Source organism: Chelonia mydas, chromosome 10 (assembly GCF_015237465.2).
Source record: "Chelonia mydas isolate rCheMyd1 chromosome 10, rCheMyd1.pri.v2, whole genome shotgun sequence".
Taxonomy (NCBI): Eukaryota; Metazoa; Chordata; order Testudines; family Cheloniidae; genus Chelonia; species Chelonia mydas.
In genome coordinates, this window is record NC_051250.2 from 26455225 (window position 1) to 26469351 (window position 14127).

Here is a 14127-nt window from a genome sequence, read left to right on the forward strand (position 1 = left end):
TTCTTAAGGAAAGCACCAAACTGCAACCAAATATATTAGCAGTAAACCATATTCTATTGGAACATCATGAGAACAGGTAGGTGTTAAGATGATTCTTTACTCACTTCACATTTACCCTAGGGAGTACCTGATGAGCAGTAGCAATAGAAGGCGTAGTTTTAGAAATAATTAAATAGGTCAACTAAAAAGGAGAGAGAAAACATGGTCACACACAGTGAGAAAGTGTTACTGCATACAATATAGGGATCAATCTTGTAGAACAGGTAACTGTTTCTATCACATCCATGATCCATGCAACAACAGGACTAATTTGTTTCATTGGGAATCCTGCTGCCATAGCCTTAGGAAAACCGTCCGAACTACCCAACCTATTTGTGGCGACTGAATAACAAAATGCCTGTGGGTCAGCGGGCAAGCAACTCTATATTTGGAAATATATGAATGAACATCCTGTTGCACCTTATCATTGATTTAGGCTCCAACCCTGGAAACAATTAGCATATGAGTATCTTTACACGTGATTACCATCGCTGAGTCAAAGGGGTCTAGTCACATGCATTATGGACGTGAGACATGTAAGTGCCTGCAGAATCAAGGTACTAGATGGTAAGTTCTTTAGGACATCTCTTTAATACATATTGATCTAACTCTTAGCACAACAGGGATCTGGTCCTATAACTTAAAAACAGCATTTCCAAACTAGTTTGGCCCCTCTGTACAAAAAAAGCTGTATTCATTTTATAGACCAATACAAACGAATATATGAACAAGGCTTGGGATCCTGAAAACCAGGTCAGAAAAACAATTCAGGTCAAATAAAAACGATGGCTTGAAAGAATGGCCTTCATTCCACATTCTTAACTCAAGAAATATACTATCCAACCTGATGGAATAGCTGGTGAAGGGAAAAATGGCAGCTGCAGTGTGAAGAGCTTAATGTATAATTGCTGGCAGATATTAAAGATGAAAGGTTCTAAAGGTCAGAAGGTTTCAAGGTAGCCATTTCTTCCATCTGGCTTTCATCATTGTGAATTATTTGTTTATCTGTCTAAATCCTGTGTATACCTCTTAAAACAAAATAACTCACCCTTTTAAAAAAAACCCCTTTTGGTACAATTTATTTTCAGGGATGCCCATCAATGATTCACAATGAGATTAATAATGTATTTATATCACATGCTAGTAGTAGCAAAAATGTCTATAAATGTTTAATACATATTCTGTAATGCTTCTGGAGCACATGTTATAAATGATAAATAAGTAACAATAGATTCCTTATGAAATATTTATATGCATTGTGGTTATTGTTATGCTATAACTGTTCAAGGAGCCATTACTAACAAAGTGACTAGAGTTATCAAGGTTATAGATATGTTCAGTAAGCCATTTATAATGAAATGAGTAACACTAAAAATAATGTAAATGCATTTGTAGCAGTTGTTGACAAAGTATACCTGTCTAACAAACCATTCATACTAGGCTACATGCAGATATAAATGATATGTAGTCATTTAATAAGTCATTTATAGTGAGATGTGAAACCCTACTCTGCTGTAAATACATTGTTAATTATTTGTAAGGTATTGTATATTACTGTGCACTACCCATAGCATACTTATAAATATATGATTAATTCTCTACAAATCCTTTACAAGCCACTCTCTTAAATATTAGTGCTAGCTATCATATCCTGGCTACCCAAGCCACTCGGGGATATGGAGTGTGCGCCTCCACAGAACAAGGAAGGGAAAAAAAAAAAACCCACCAGCCACAGATTACTTCCTATCCTGAAAGTTGCTAAACAACCTCAGCTCTCTTTGAAGGCCATGGAAGCTGAAGGCATGCAGCACCTCACAGAATGAAGCCCTAATGGTCTAACAAGGATTATATTTGTCATGGAGGCAAAACCTGCTTTTAATCTCTTTAGTGAAATAGGGGCTCCATCACAGTTGTATTGATGGTGGCTTAAGAAGAAGTTGCACATGCTGTCAAGAAAGTGTCAAAATGGTGGCCAGGTGTATAGCATGATTTAAAGGGGGAGAAAAAAACACTATAAGGAATGTCTGAATGATGGACAACAGGGACATCTACCATCTAAGTTCAAGTATTTCACCATACATCTTATTATCAAAACATCCCTTATGTTTCAGGTTTCATAACATTGCTCTTTGGGATGAGAGGCACTGTGTTTTGTTGATGTTTGTTCACCATGTTGCCATTTTCTATGCTAGCTGCCTTCAGCACTTTTGCAAGTTGGATAAAGCATATTGATTTCTCTAGTTTTTGCTGCATGTGACTCTGACAAGCAATGACTCAGCTACTCTGCACAGTGGAATTTTTTACATGGCAGAAAAATCAAAGCATCTTCCTGTATTTGGAGGAACTAGTAGTAAAAGGAATTGAAAGGTTTGTTGTTGTTTTTAAATTTTATTTATATTATATATTATAAATCCTTTTAACCATTACTTTTTAAAAGCAGGAGAATTTCCCTCCTCTACACAAACACAGCCACTCAAGAAGAGCTGAACACTGAAGACCTAACCTTAAAAAATTGTGACAATAATGGAAAGCTCCGCCATTTCTGTAACTCAGTCACACAAAACACTGGTCTACAGTAGTCTGACAGAGAGATGCACTTGGTCACTCTGGATTTACAAAAACATGTTTTTCAGCGTGTCATAAAGATGACTATCTGGAGACCACTGGAAAGATGATGACAGCCCATGAGGCAAAGCAATCAAGTAACTTTTGTAATACCTGAGACCCCCATGGATACTAATTATATTCAACTTCTAACGCAATTCTCAATTTATTGTGCATGAATTTATCATTTATCATGGACAGTAGCAGCATGTAGCTAACTTTAGTGCTCAGCACTTAACAATTCACTCCTAAATATTTTGTATCAAGTTCTGCAGTTCTGAAGCTACAGTTCCAATAGGAAGTTTGCCTGGATAACTTTTACTGCAGAATTTGGCCATTCAATCCCCCCCCGCCCCACCCCACCACTTCAGAATAACTAAAACCTCAAATGTAAAAAAAGACATCCTTCACTGTAGCTTTAGCCAGCTCTAAAGGTAAATTCTGAGCTCAAACATTACATATATATCCCTGGCTTTATAGCAGCTCTAAAATATTAGAGGGAAACACTTTTTAATATTGATACATTAATGATAAATTAAGATGAAATCTTATTGAAATCCTATGACAGCAAAATTTATATTAAATGAGTTCATCATAATTAATATTGTACAATAAACAGCAAGAGAATTATCAGTAGTTAGGCTATGATTTTAAATTGTTAAACTTTAAGGATTTTATTTTGATGTAGTTTTAATAGAGGTTGAAAAAAATAATCCTCCATCCCACTCTGTAGAATTTCATGGCTAGTGAAACAGTGTGTTAAGGTTAACAGAACACATATTGACCCCTGTCCTGTAGTCCTTGTGCTGCCATAAGTCTCTCACTTCAACGAGAGTTTTGTCTGCACAAGAACTACAGGATTCAACCCAATATGCCCAAAGATTCCACAAAATAGTAACTAATAATTCTTTGCACTTCTATAGCACCTACCAAAGCACTTTATAAACACTCCTAAATTAAGTCTCATGGCAGCCCCATGAGGAAAGTAATGATTAGTTATCTAGATTCTGCTCTGCAGTAGAGCACTTTGACCCACACCCCCAGCATAAAGCAGCCGTAAAGCTAGCATAACGTGCCATGGGTGGATCACTCCAGTATAGAAGGGTCCTCCAGTGACTAAAAGACCAGAATGATATAAAATTTACATGGCACACATGAAATGGACTAAAAACTAGCTAATGAGTAGGTATCAAAATATATTTGTAAATGGGGAATCGTCATCAAGCAGGTGCGTTCCCATTGGGGTCCCAGAGGGAGTAGTTCTTGGCCTTAAGCTATTTAACATCTTCATCAATGACCTGGAGGAAAACATAAAATCATGACGGATAAAGTTTGCAGTTGACACAAAAATTGGTGGAGTGGTAAATAATGAAGAGGACAGGTCACTGATACAGAGTAACCTGGATTACTTGGTAAATTAGGCATAAGAAAATAGGATGTGTTTTAATATGATTAAAGTAAATATATACATCTAGGTACAAAGGCTATAGACCTAACATCTAGGATGGGTAATTCAATCCTGGGAAGCAGCGATTCTGAAAACGATTTGGGGTTCGTGGTGGATAGTCAGTAGAACATGAGCTCCCAGTGTGACTCTGTGGCCAAAAGAGCTAATGTGACCCCAGTATGCATAAATAGGGGAATCTCGAGTAGGAGTAGAATGGTTATGTATATTTGGTACTTGTGCAACTGCTGCTGGAATACTGCATCCAGTTCTGGCACTCACAATTCAAGAGGGATGGTGATAACCTGGAGAGAGCTCAGAGTAGAGGCATGAGAATGACCAAAGGATTAGAAAACATGCCTTATAGTGAGAGATTCAAGGAGCTCAATCTATTTAGTTTAACAAAAAGAAGGTTAAGGGGTGACTTGATTACAATCTATAAGTACCTACATGGGGAACAAATATTGAGTAATGGGCTCTTCAGTCTAGTAGAGAAAGGAACACCACAATCCAATGGCTGGAAGTTGAAGCTAGATGAATTCAGATTGGAAATAAGGTACACACTTTTCATTAGCCATTGAAACAATTTACCAAGGGTCGTGGTGGACTCTCCATCACTGACAGTTATTACATCAAGATTGAATATTTTTCTAAAAGATCTACTCTAGGAATTATGCTGGAGAAGTTCTATGGCCTGTGTCATTCAGGAGGTCACAGTAGATGATCACAATGATCCCTTCTGGCCTTGGAATCTATGAGCAGAGGCTCCTGCACTAATTCACCCCTCCACCCATGCTGACAGCACAGGGGACATGGCCAGGACAAAGGGAGAAGCAACAGGGCTCCTTTATACTTGGCTGAACCCTAGTTGACATATCTGTCTCTGAAGCTTTCTCTACATTACACTGAAGGACTTGTCCCTCCACTCAGCCACCCCAGGTTCAGGGGATGCAAAGTTGACTTTTAGGTCAATTTTCACCCTGTCCATTAGCTGTATTGTACTCTTCTTGGCCACAGCTGAAGATCTAGCTCACTGTGTCCATTTAACCGATGAGGACATGGACACTGAGGGTGAAATCTTGGTCCCACTGACTTCAATGATGATTTCATTATTTCAGATCCTGTGTTTTAACCGCTTGGACAGGTTGCTTGCTACATTTCAAATATAATAGCATAAGTAACAGTTGGCAGGTTAAAAGTTACCCTTTTAAAAATAAACTATTTTAGGGTGTGTCCTACAGCTGCTGCAGATGTCTTACAGTCATCAACAATAATGTATGGAAGGACTTAAATGGTTAGGTTTCAAAAGGAACACACACTAGGTATGCTGGCAAAAGCAACCCAGTGACACTAACATATCCTGTATGTGTTCCATCCTGTACATGCTTATTTGCACATGGATTTTTACGCATGTAACAGGTGAGAACACATTTCTATAGACACATACATTATACTCTCTTCAGGGAAGGTAAGCCAGAATATAAACAGATAAAAGCTGCTCCACTCAAGAAAAAAAAATCTCAGATCTTCTTTTTGTATAATTATTTACTTTTATAAAAAGCTGCATATTTTGTATATAAATATGCATCTCCCTTACTTTCTAGTTACATACATAACTCTCAACTAACCAGTGATTAGAGAATTCTAATAAAGTGAAGGGGAAAGCTAGCTTCCAAGTGCAGCTATTGCAAAAATTTCCCAATGTGGTCTTAGCAACATTTTTCATCAAAAAAGAATCTTTCAACCTAATGGCAGCAGATCCCAGGCATGGATGGACTGGTGAGAAAGTTTTTTAATGTGTTTGCCAACAGTCCCTAATCTGATGGGAGCATCCCAGGTTTACACTCTTGTTTCCTTCTGTATCCTTGTTGCTAGGACATGGGAAGTATAAATCGACTGAAGTTCTCAGCTCTAACTATTAGAGATGACTACTCCTCATACTCCTGATATTGCCTCTCCTGCTGTTTGGCCACAGAACCAAAGTAAGGGAGGTGAGGGACAAAGATGGTGAGGTCTCAGAACAAGGGTTTCTCCAAATTAAGGTGGCTTCAATGGCCTCTACTGTTGTGGCCAACTTCCTTCCCACAGCCATGCCCTCACCATGCTCCTTACATCACAGCTGCAAGGAGGTAGGGTAGAGTAGGATCCCTGTGTGCAATAATTTGTATTTCATGTCCCACTATTTGTACTTAGGGAAATTTTTTGGTTGGGTGTTTCGTTTGTTTTCCTTTCATTAAATCAATGCTTAAAATATAATCTTGAAAAAAACGTATAATGCTTCTGCATTCAGTGTCTTATATACTCATTCTTTGAGCAACAGTCTTTTGACAGAGGAACAACATGCAAAAATCCGTCATTAATAAAAGTCTTCAGAGTCCTACATCTATTATTTCATATGTTAAATGATGAAAAAATTAGAAAAAATTAGATAGTAAGTGAAAAGCTGCAAATCTGATGGAACAATGTGAGTATCAACGTTGATCCATCAGTATCAACAAGATACTAAATAGTTTATTTATTGCTGAGATCCATACAGGAAATTGGAGCGCTTCTTACCAAAATATTGCTCATACTTGGGTATTCAGATAATGCTATCTAAAACCACCATTTTATTGAGATACTCTTTATCTTTCACAATATCTGATAGGAGCACACAGCTCAGATTTTCATTTGCCTGCATTAGGAAAAGGACTGTCTGTATATTTGATTTATATTTTTAAGAAAATGCGTATTCTTAATTCTACTTTCAGTACTTTTTGTTCAGTAATGTAATATTAATGAAAAGTCCTGAATTGCAATCTTGGAGACTAGGGTTGTCACTGGTCCAGGTTTTCCCAGGGTTGTCCCTTTTTTGAGGTAGCTGTCCTAGCAAATCTCTAAGGGTGCTTAGTACACAGTGCCAGCAGTCCAGTTTTATGGTTGCCGTAAAATAGTGTTGCTGTAGATAGTTTGAAAGAAGCCTATTGCCCTAGCTTCTGTCACTTGGGGAGGTTGTGTACCTACAAATGATAGAAAAGCCTCTTCTGCAGCTGTACGCTGCGACTACATTATGGGGTTTTGCCAACATAGCTACAGCACCATAGCTATGCCGTTACAGTCCCTGTAGTGTAGACCTGTCCTTAGTCTGAACAAGACAGTTAATTCATGGACATTGGTGGTTGCTTTGTACTTTGGATATAGGGAGAAACAGGGCTTCCACTCTCACCATTACAAATCCTATTAAAGTAACAAGAGTTTATTGCAGGCTTTACTTTGAATTTAGCATGGAATTAGTTCTTAAAATAAAAGAATACAAGTCTACTATAATTAATGGGCCCTGTAGGTACCAAAGGAAACAGGCAGCTACTCTGAATTCATAGCATTAAAAACAAGATCAGATTGTGCCCTTGGGAGCGCTGCATGGAGGGGACCCACTCCGTGCAGGGAACTTCCCCATCCCACACAGAGATAGGAATAGCACTGCCCTCCACCTGGTTTCCAATGTCCCCCTGTGGGGGGTTGATGTTAAGGCTACATGGGGCACAGACAGGGAACAGATGTTCAGAGTGCTGGCACCAAGCAGGCCCACGTTGGGTGGGAGCGAGACAAGGCGGGATGGGATACACATCATTGCCTTACCATCCCTGTGGAGCTTCCCAGAGGAATGTGAATCAGCCTGTGGAAGGTCTACCTTTTCCATTAGCTGCCTCCCCTGCAACATCCAATTCTATTCCAGGCAAGGCCATTGGAATTAAGCATCTTGAACCTGGTTTCTGCCTAACGAGTAATAGTTTTCCTGGTTGGTTTCCTGAAGACCCTGCAACTGCTCCACACCCTCCATAACTGCAGCTCCACAAAGCAACATACAGACTTCACAGCCACCCCAAGGTGACTCTTACCGGGCTGCAGATAGAGGTCTGAAAATGGAACACCTGGTAAGGCCACAAGAATCATCTCATGACAATCCCAATTATGTACAGCAAGTTCTGCCTACTCCTCAATCATTGCAATGGAACTTGAGGAACTGATGACCTTATTACTTTTTTGGTTCTGGAGCCTGTCTAGCTGAAAGAATACAAAATTGGTCAGTTCAAAGTCAGTTAAATTTGGGACTGAACCTATTCCAGGAGTAGGCTGAATGGCAGCTTTAAAAAGAATAAGACCCACCCTGGACCCTTGGCTTGTCATTGAGGGCTGAACCTGACACCTCTGTGATACCTCTGTGGATTAGTTGGTCTCTGTAGACCCAACACATGCTGCTATGGAGGGAAGAATTGCCAGGATCCTCATCACTGATGCATGGATTCTAGACCCCAGATAGGATTATGGTAGTCTATACTAATGCTTTGATTTCTTAGCAGCCATTTTAGTTGGAAAATCTGTAGCACATGGTAGCTCCTAGATTAAGTATTACAGTGAATTGGGAAAGAACAGACTACAAAAATTATATCTGGATGAGAAGATACTGTAGCATAATGTGATCAACAGAAACAGGCTGCAGTAGTTTTGGAGGCTGAAGCTAATGGCAGATTGCATTAGAAATAAGCATATTGAGGTAATTTAACCACTTATAAAGATTCACAATATAATGTAAGCATTCACTGTATGCCATAGCTCTCCCCCCGAAGGGATGGATATCAGGAAGGCTTTGAAACCAAGATCTTCATTGTAAACTGAAATATCCCATCACATTGGGATTTTTGTCCCATAAACTGCTTGGTAGTGCAATCAGACGACAGAGTTCACTGAATGCACACAGGACATTAAAATTGCTGTATTGCTAGAGTGCTTGAGAAATTGTTTTTCTTTTCCCTTATTGTAGGAAATTAAACAGTGAAGCTTCTGTCTATTTAGATGCTAGCGGAAAAGCATTCCCAATTATAGAGGCCATGTACTCAGTGATTGCAATGTGTCATGATATTTTCAAGATGCACAAAATATATTGTTATAGGTGGAAGAAGATGCTAATTTTTTAATATGAGTCATTGTTTTTTCCAGGGTACAAAGAGTATTCAGTTTAAATTTGCTGGAAGACAAAAATGCAGAGAGTATCCAGGTAGCCTGTCTTTTATAGCCTCTTCCTTAATTCCTTCAACCAAAGTTTCAGGGCCATAAACTGACATCAATGAAAGTTGCACCTATGGAATGAGAGCAGTATATAGCCCTTAATGTGAGAGAGTTTTACACTTACACACACACAAAAAGCTGTTCCATACTCTGCAGTCATTCAGCATAAAATTACTTACTTGTTATTCATTACTATCTTTAAATGCTTTATTGAAGCATAATGCAAAAAGTATCTGTCCATATTTTAAAAATGAAATTTCATCAGGGCTTGGTCTTCAGAAACTATTAAATGGCTCCATTATTTCCCCTTTACTGACATTGCTGGGTCAGCGCACCAGCTTTCCCTGTATGTGACGTGGACAATATTACAAAGAATTACATCAGCTTTCCATTTCACTGCTTGCAAATGAAAGCTGGATCCAGGTGGATTTAGTAATACTGAAGGGCACCTTGATGTGCAATAGGACTTTTCAGCTACAGAGTTACAGAAACCTGCCAATTTGGGTGTACAGCTTCTGAAAACCCACCCTGGAAGTTCTAGATTGTAGTGGTCACTTTGCCTTGAGGCTTGCTGCTAGTTTTGAATTCATTTGAACCTAAGAGCTTCAAGGAAACTTTCTAGTTTCATAATGAAACCATTCAGTTCCACCCAGTCTCATCCATACAGCACTCTTCTGCTCAAGATGCCCAACTTATGTCGTCCAGCTATTGAAAGGTTTTGGGGAGGAGAGGAATAACCTGGTGGCCCCTGCTTGGCCCTCTCTCCTCCAGATGTCTCCAGAGATAGCTAATTGTGTTTTATCAGGGGAGAGGTATAAAAGCTTGCAAGCCCACCCAAATTCAAGAAGGAACTTCTGATGATTAGACAGTCTTCCCTGATAAGGAGCCTGGGGCTCTATCAAGCCCAGTGGGTAACTTCATGAAAACGTATGAGCAACACATGCCAACAGCTGTTTGCCCATTAGGTATTTTCACGCAATAGGTAAAAGCCCAGTATATGGAAAAGTGGCCAGAGTTAAGTGAAATCCACTGGTTTCAGTTAACGCATGACTCCATTAAATGGAATCAGCAATTGTGGGTCCTGTGATTTCAGGGCCCTTCTGAGTTTTGTTTTGAATCTCATGTTCATGCAACCCCCCAAAACTGAAAGTGATACTCAGGTGAAACCATACAGACCCCACTGTGTTTCTTTTAAAGTGGTGAAACTCACTCAGATTCCCCAGCCTCCCTGCCACACTTCTCTTTCCAGAAAATCTCATTTCTCTGATACGTAGCCATCTCCTGATTATAACCCCCCAAAAACAGACCTGTTCCATCACCACTCAAATGTCTTCTCCATCCGGCCTGGGTAGTTCAGTGTAGAGTGTGTCACACCCCAAGTAAGGTAAAGTCTCAATGTATGGTCAGGATTTGATGGAACCTTTCTCTGCTGCCGAATGAGAGGGTAGACAAGTAATTTGAAATATAACAATCTTTCCAGCTGAAGGATGTGGAAAGAAAGGGACAAAAAGCTATGCCCACAGCTGAAAACAGAGGACAAGCCATCTCGTTACCCCTTGAAGAGCCTAGGAATGCAAAAGGGAGGAACAATTTCACACCCATGCGCTCAAAAACACTAAGAAAGGAGGGGATTGCAGGACACTGCATCCTCACTGAAGAAGGCTCAACGGAAAAGGGCCCCAAACCCATTAAGGAGGGATGGTCTGGCAAGAAGGGTTCTAAGCTAAACAAAACCTCAGACTGGTTCAAATTCACCCAGTTTCCAGTTTGGGTCTTAGCCCCTAATTCACAGGAAGGTCAACGCATTTAACAAACCTTTTATCAAAAATCAAGTTGCACTTTTATATCAAAATGGGAAGCCAATCAAGAGTCATCTGATTTCATTACAAAAGTTTCCCAAATCCCTTATTATGAACTCCTAAATGTTACAGGAAGCAAAATTTATGATTGACACAAAATTTATGATTCACAAACTAACTGAAACCAGGGAGCTGATATAGTACACTTTGCACTCATTACTTAAAATTTTGCTCAACAAAGAAAAATCCCGCCACATACATAAGCATCATAGGGGAACTTGCCCTGCCAGGAGCACCCTCTAGATGCAGACTGTGGCAGAACAGTCATGCCTGCCTCAGTTTCCATCCTTCATAGTCCCCAGTAACTCCACAACTGCTCTCTTGCCTAATATATACCTCTTTGGGGCTGGTTTATTACCAAAAGTCTAGTGCAGATAGTCCATTTAATACCTCTTGTGCATGTAGTCCTTACGATCAGACAGCCTCTTGTCCATTGACATAGCACATACCATGCTGTGTTGTCTTCCGGCACACCTAGGCTCCCGGTTGGTCCTCTTCTGTCCTTCTGCCAGAACAGCCACCCCAACCCTTCCAACAGGAGTGTAACTCTGTTCTTCCTAGCAGGAACCCCTACAGCCCCTCTGCTGGGAGGGAGATCACTCTCACAAGAGGGAGTGGCCCTCAATCCCACAGCCCTCTCACGGCTCCCCTGGGTGCAGCTCCCCTGCATGGAGACATCAGCAGATAAGGCCCTTGGCTACCTGCCTTCCTTCTCCCTTTTTTTCCACTCAGCTCCCTCTGGTCCTTAACTTCAGTTCTCTGTCTTCAAGTCAGCCCAGAATTCCCTCTGCTGCTGCTACTGCTCTTTCCTTCTACTTTCCAGTCCTCTGGCCCTGTGTGTCTCGCTTGGGGAGGTCAGGCAGCAAATCCCTCTTGCTGCTCTCCAGCCTTCCCCACACAGGGAACCACCTACAATTTCCTTCAGGGAACTCCTCCGGTCTCCTACTCTCTGGCAGCTCTCATCCGCCCATCTCTTGACTCACTCACTCCCAAGAAGCTCTCACTTGCCCTTTCCTGACTGACCCATGCAGCATTGGCTCACCAGGCCTCTAAGGCCAGGGTGCCCTCTTTTAAGCCCAGTTGGGGTCAACTCACAATTCACAAGCCTGAAATGGCCAGTACCACCCTGTGACGGTAAGTTTCAGTGATTTGGGGGGTAACTGCCTAGAACATGGGATCTCAACCTGTGGGGTCACAAACAAGAGTTGGGGGTCACAACCAGCTTGCCCTTTCCATATTGTTAAATCTGAGGGGATCTTGGGTGCATCCCAGCTAGATGGGAGGATGGTGCTGGTATGGAAAAGGGTGAGAATCACTGGTACAGAACCTTACACAAGGGCTACACCTGCCACGCACAGCAGGTCAGTGGCTAGGTCAAGATCAGAACTCGAGCCTCCCAAGTCTCATTTCAGAGCCCAGCCGGACTATGTCATCTCTCAGATCTACTTTTTCTTGGTTTCTTTTCTGCCTCTTAAATGAACAGTGTCTGAGTTCAGTACAACTGTCATTTGACATGTGTAAATTCTGACATGTGCATGGTGAAGGACAGGGTGGGGTTCACGTTACAGAAGGGAGATTTGGGAAAGGCTGTTATTTAGACTGAATGCTCTTTGGGTCAAGCGCTGTTTTGGTTATAGAGTGTCCTTACCAGAATGCCCCCCTTCCAGCACTGGGCAGTGCAACAAACACTCAACCGATTGTTTCCCTTCTGATCTTTTGATGCTCTGCCTGCCCTCCAGTGCTTTCTGGGTTGCAGAAACTTAGCCTCTCTTACCAGCCAGGTAACTTACAGTTCTACCCCTGCCAGTGCACTTAAAGGCCAAAAGAAGCATGAATCATCATAAACATAAACTCATACCTTTCTTCCAGGAGATCTGCTAATCAATCTTTCCCCATTCCTGGCCCAAGCAAACTTTCTCTCCCACAATGAGAGCTCTACATCTATTCTTTCTGCCTGCTTACCCAAATAAGCAGGACTCTTCTTTTTAAGCCCTTCCTGGAAGCCTTTCTCCTGCTCCAGGTGTTATAATTAGGGCTAATTGGGCACTTTAACCCCTTCCTGTCTTGTATAGAAGCTTGTGTGCCCCATTATAGTCTCTTACTATGTGTTTTACGGTGCGTAACGCAGTGGATCCTTGACCTCTCATGGGACGTCTATGTGCTACTGCCATGTAAATAAATAAGTAGCAATAATCAGATGGCATTAGAAGTGCTAGTATATAGTGACTTACTGTATTATAAAGCATTGGTATCCTATTGTTTAATGTCAGCCCAGAATATGTTTTTGAGTAACTTTGTTCCATAAGCGGATGAACTTTCCCTTGTGGTAGAGTATTCTTCTTTTGGAAGTTTATTCATTTGGCATTTATTCCTGTGAAATGTAATTATGCAGCTGTGATTTATGGTATACCTACACACAGTTGGTTTAGTGCAATGTGAAGTACTTTAATAGGTCTTATCCATTAACACGTATGTTTTTTTCAGTTGGCTTCACTGTGATTGGACTAGCTGATAAATGTAACATAGTACACACTATTGCTAAATGTCTCTGGGCTAAGAGTAAGCTTACCACATGCCTTTCAGAAAGTAAGATAACTATATGCTTCTAGAAAATAACCTTCTAATACCAAGGTGAAAACTGGGACTAAAGATTTGTAAGGGACGAGGGAGGTATATTTACAGGAGTGAACTTCAGAAAGAAGCATTAATATTAAGAATCAGTGCTGGCAAAAAATAAAATAAAATAAATGTTTCCTTGCACTTCTGAACTTGTTCACATGCATAGTTTGCTGCATAACAAAATATTGACGTTGATGCTAAATGGCATTAATAATTGCTAAATTATATTAACTTATATATCAATCAAATTAGTAAAGCTTGCAATACTTGGGGCATTTAGATTTCTAAAAATCACTAGCATCTGCTCCTATTAAAAATGACAGATGATTAGCAAATCCAAAGTTTTGGTGGAATACGCTAGCTAACAAGGTAAAATTAAGATTTACATCTTGTTCCAACATAATGAAGATAATTAAAAAGAGTGATAAAACCCTTTGATTAACCCTCATCTCATTTTGCACAGTACTTTATTATGCAAATTAAATATTCAACATTGTAAACTTAATACCAACAAAA

The 14127-nt window shown here is 40.4% G+C and overlaps 1 long non-coding RNA gene across 1 annotated transcript; it reads right to left on the bottom strand.

The window, feature by feature from the left end:
* Positions 1-9040: 9040 nt before the first annotated feature.
* LOC122462015 lies at positions 9041-12956 on the bottom strand. Its single transcript, XR_006284336.1, has 3 exons — positions 12851-12956; positions 10441-10562; positions 9041-9204 (listed from the first exon to the last, which is right to left on the bottom strand). It is a non-coding gene; the product is annotated as an uncharacterized LOC122462015 (long non-coding RNA).
* Positions 12957-14127: the final 1171 nt, after the last annotated feature.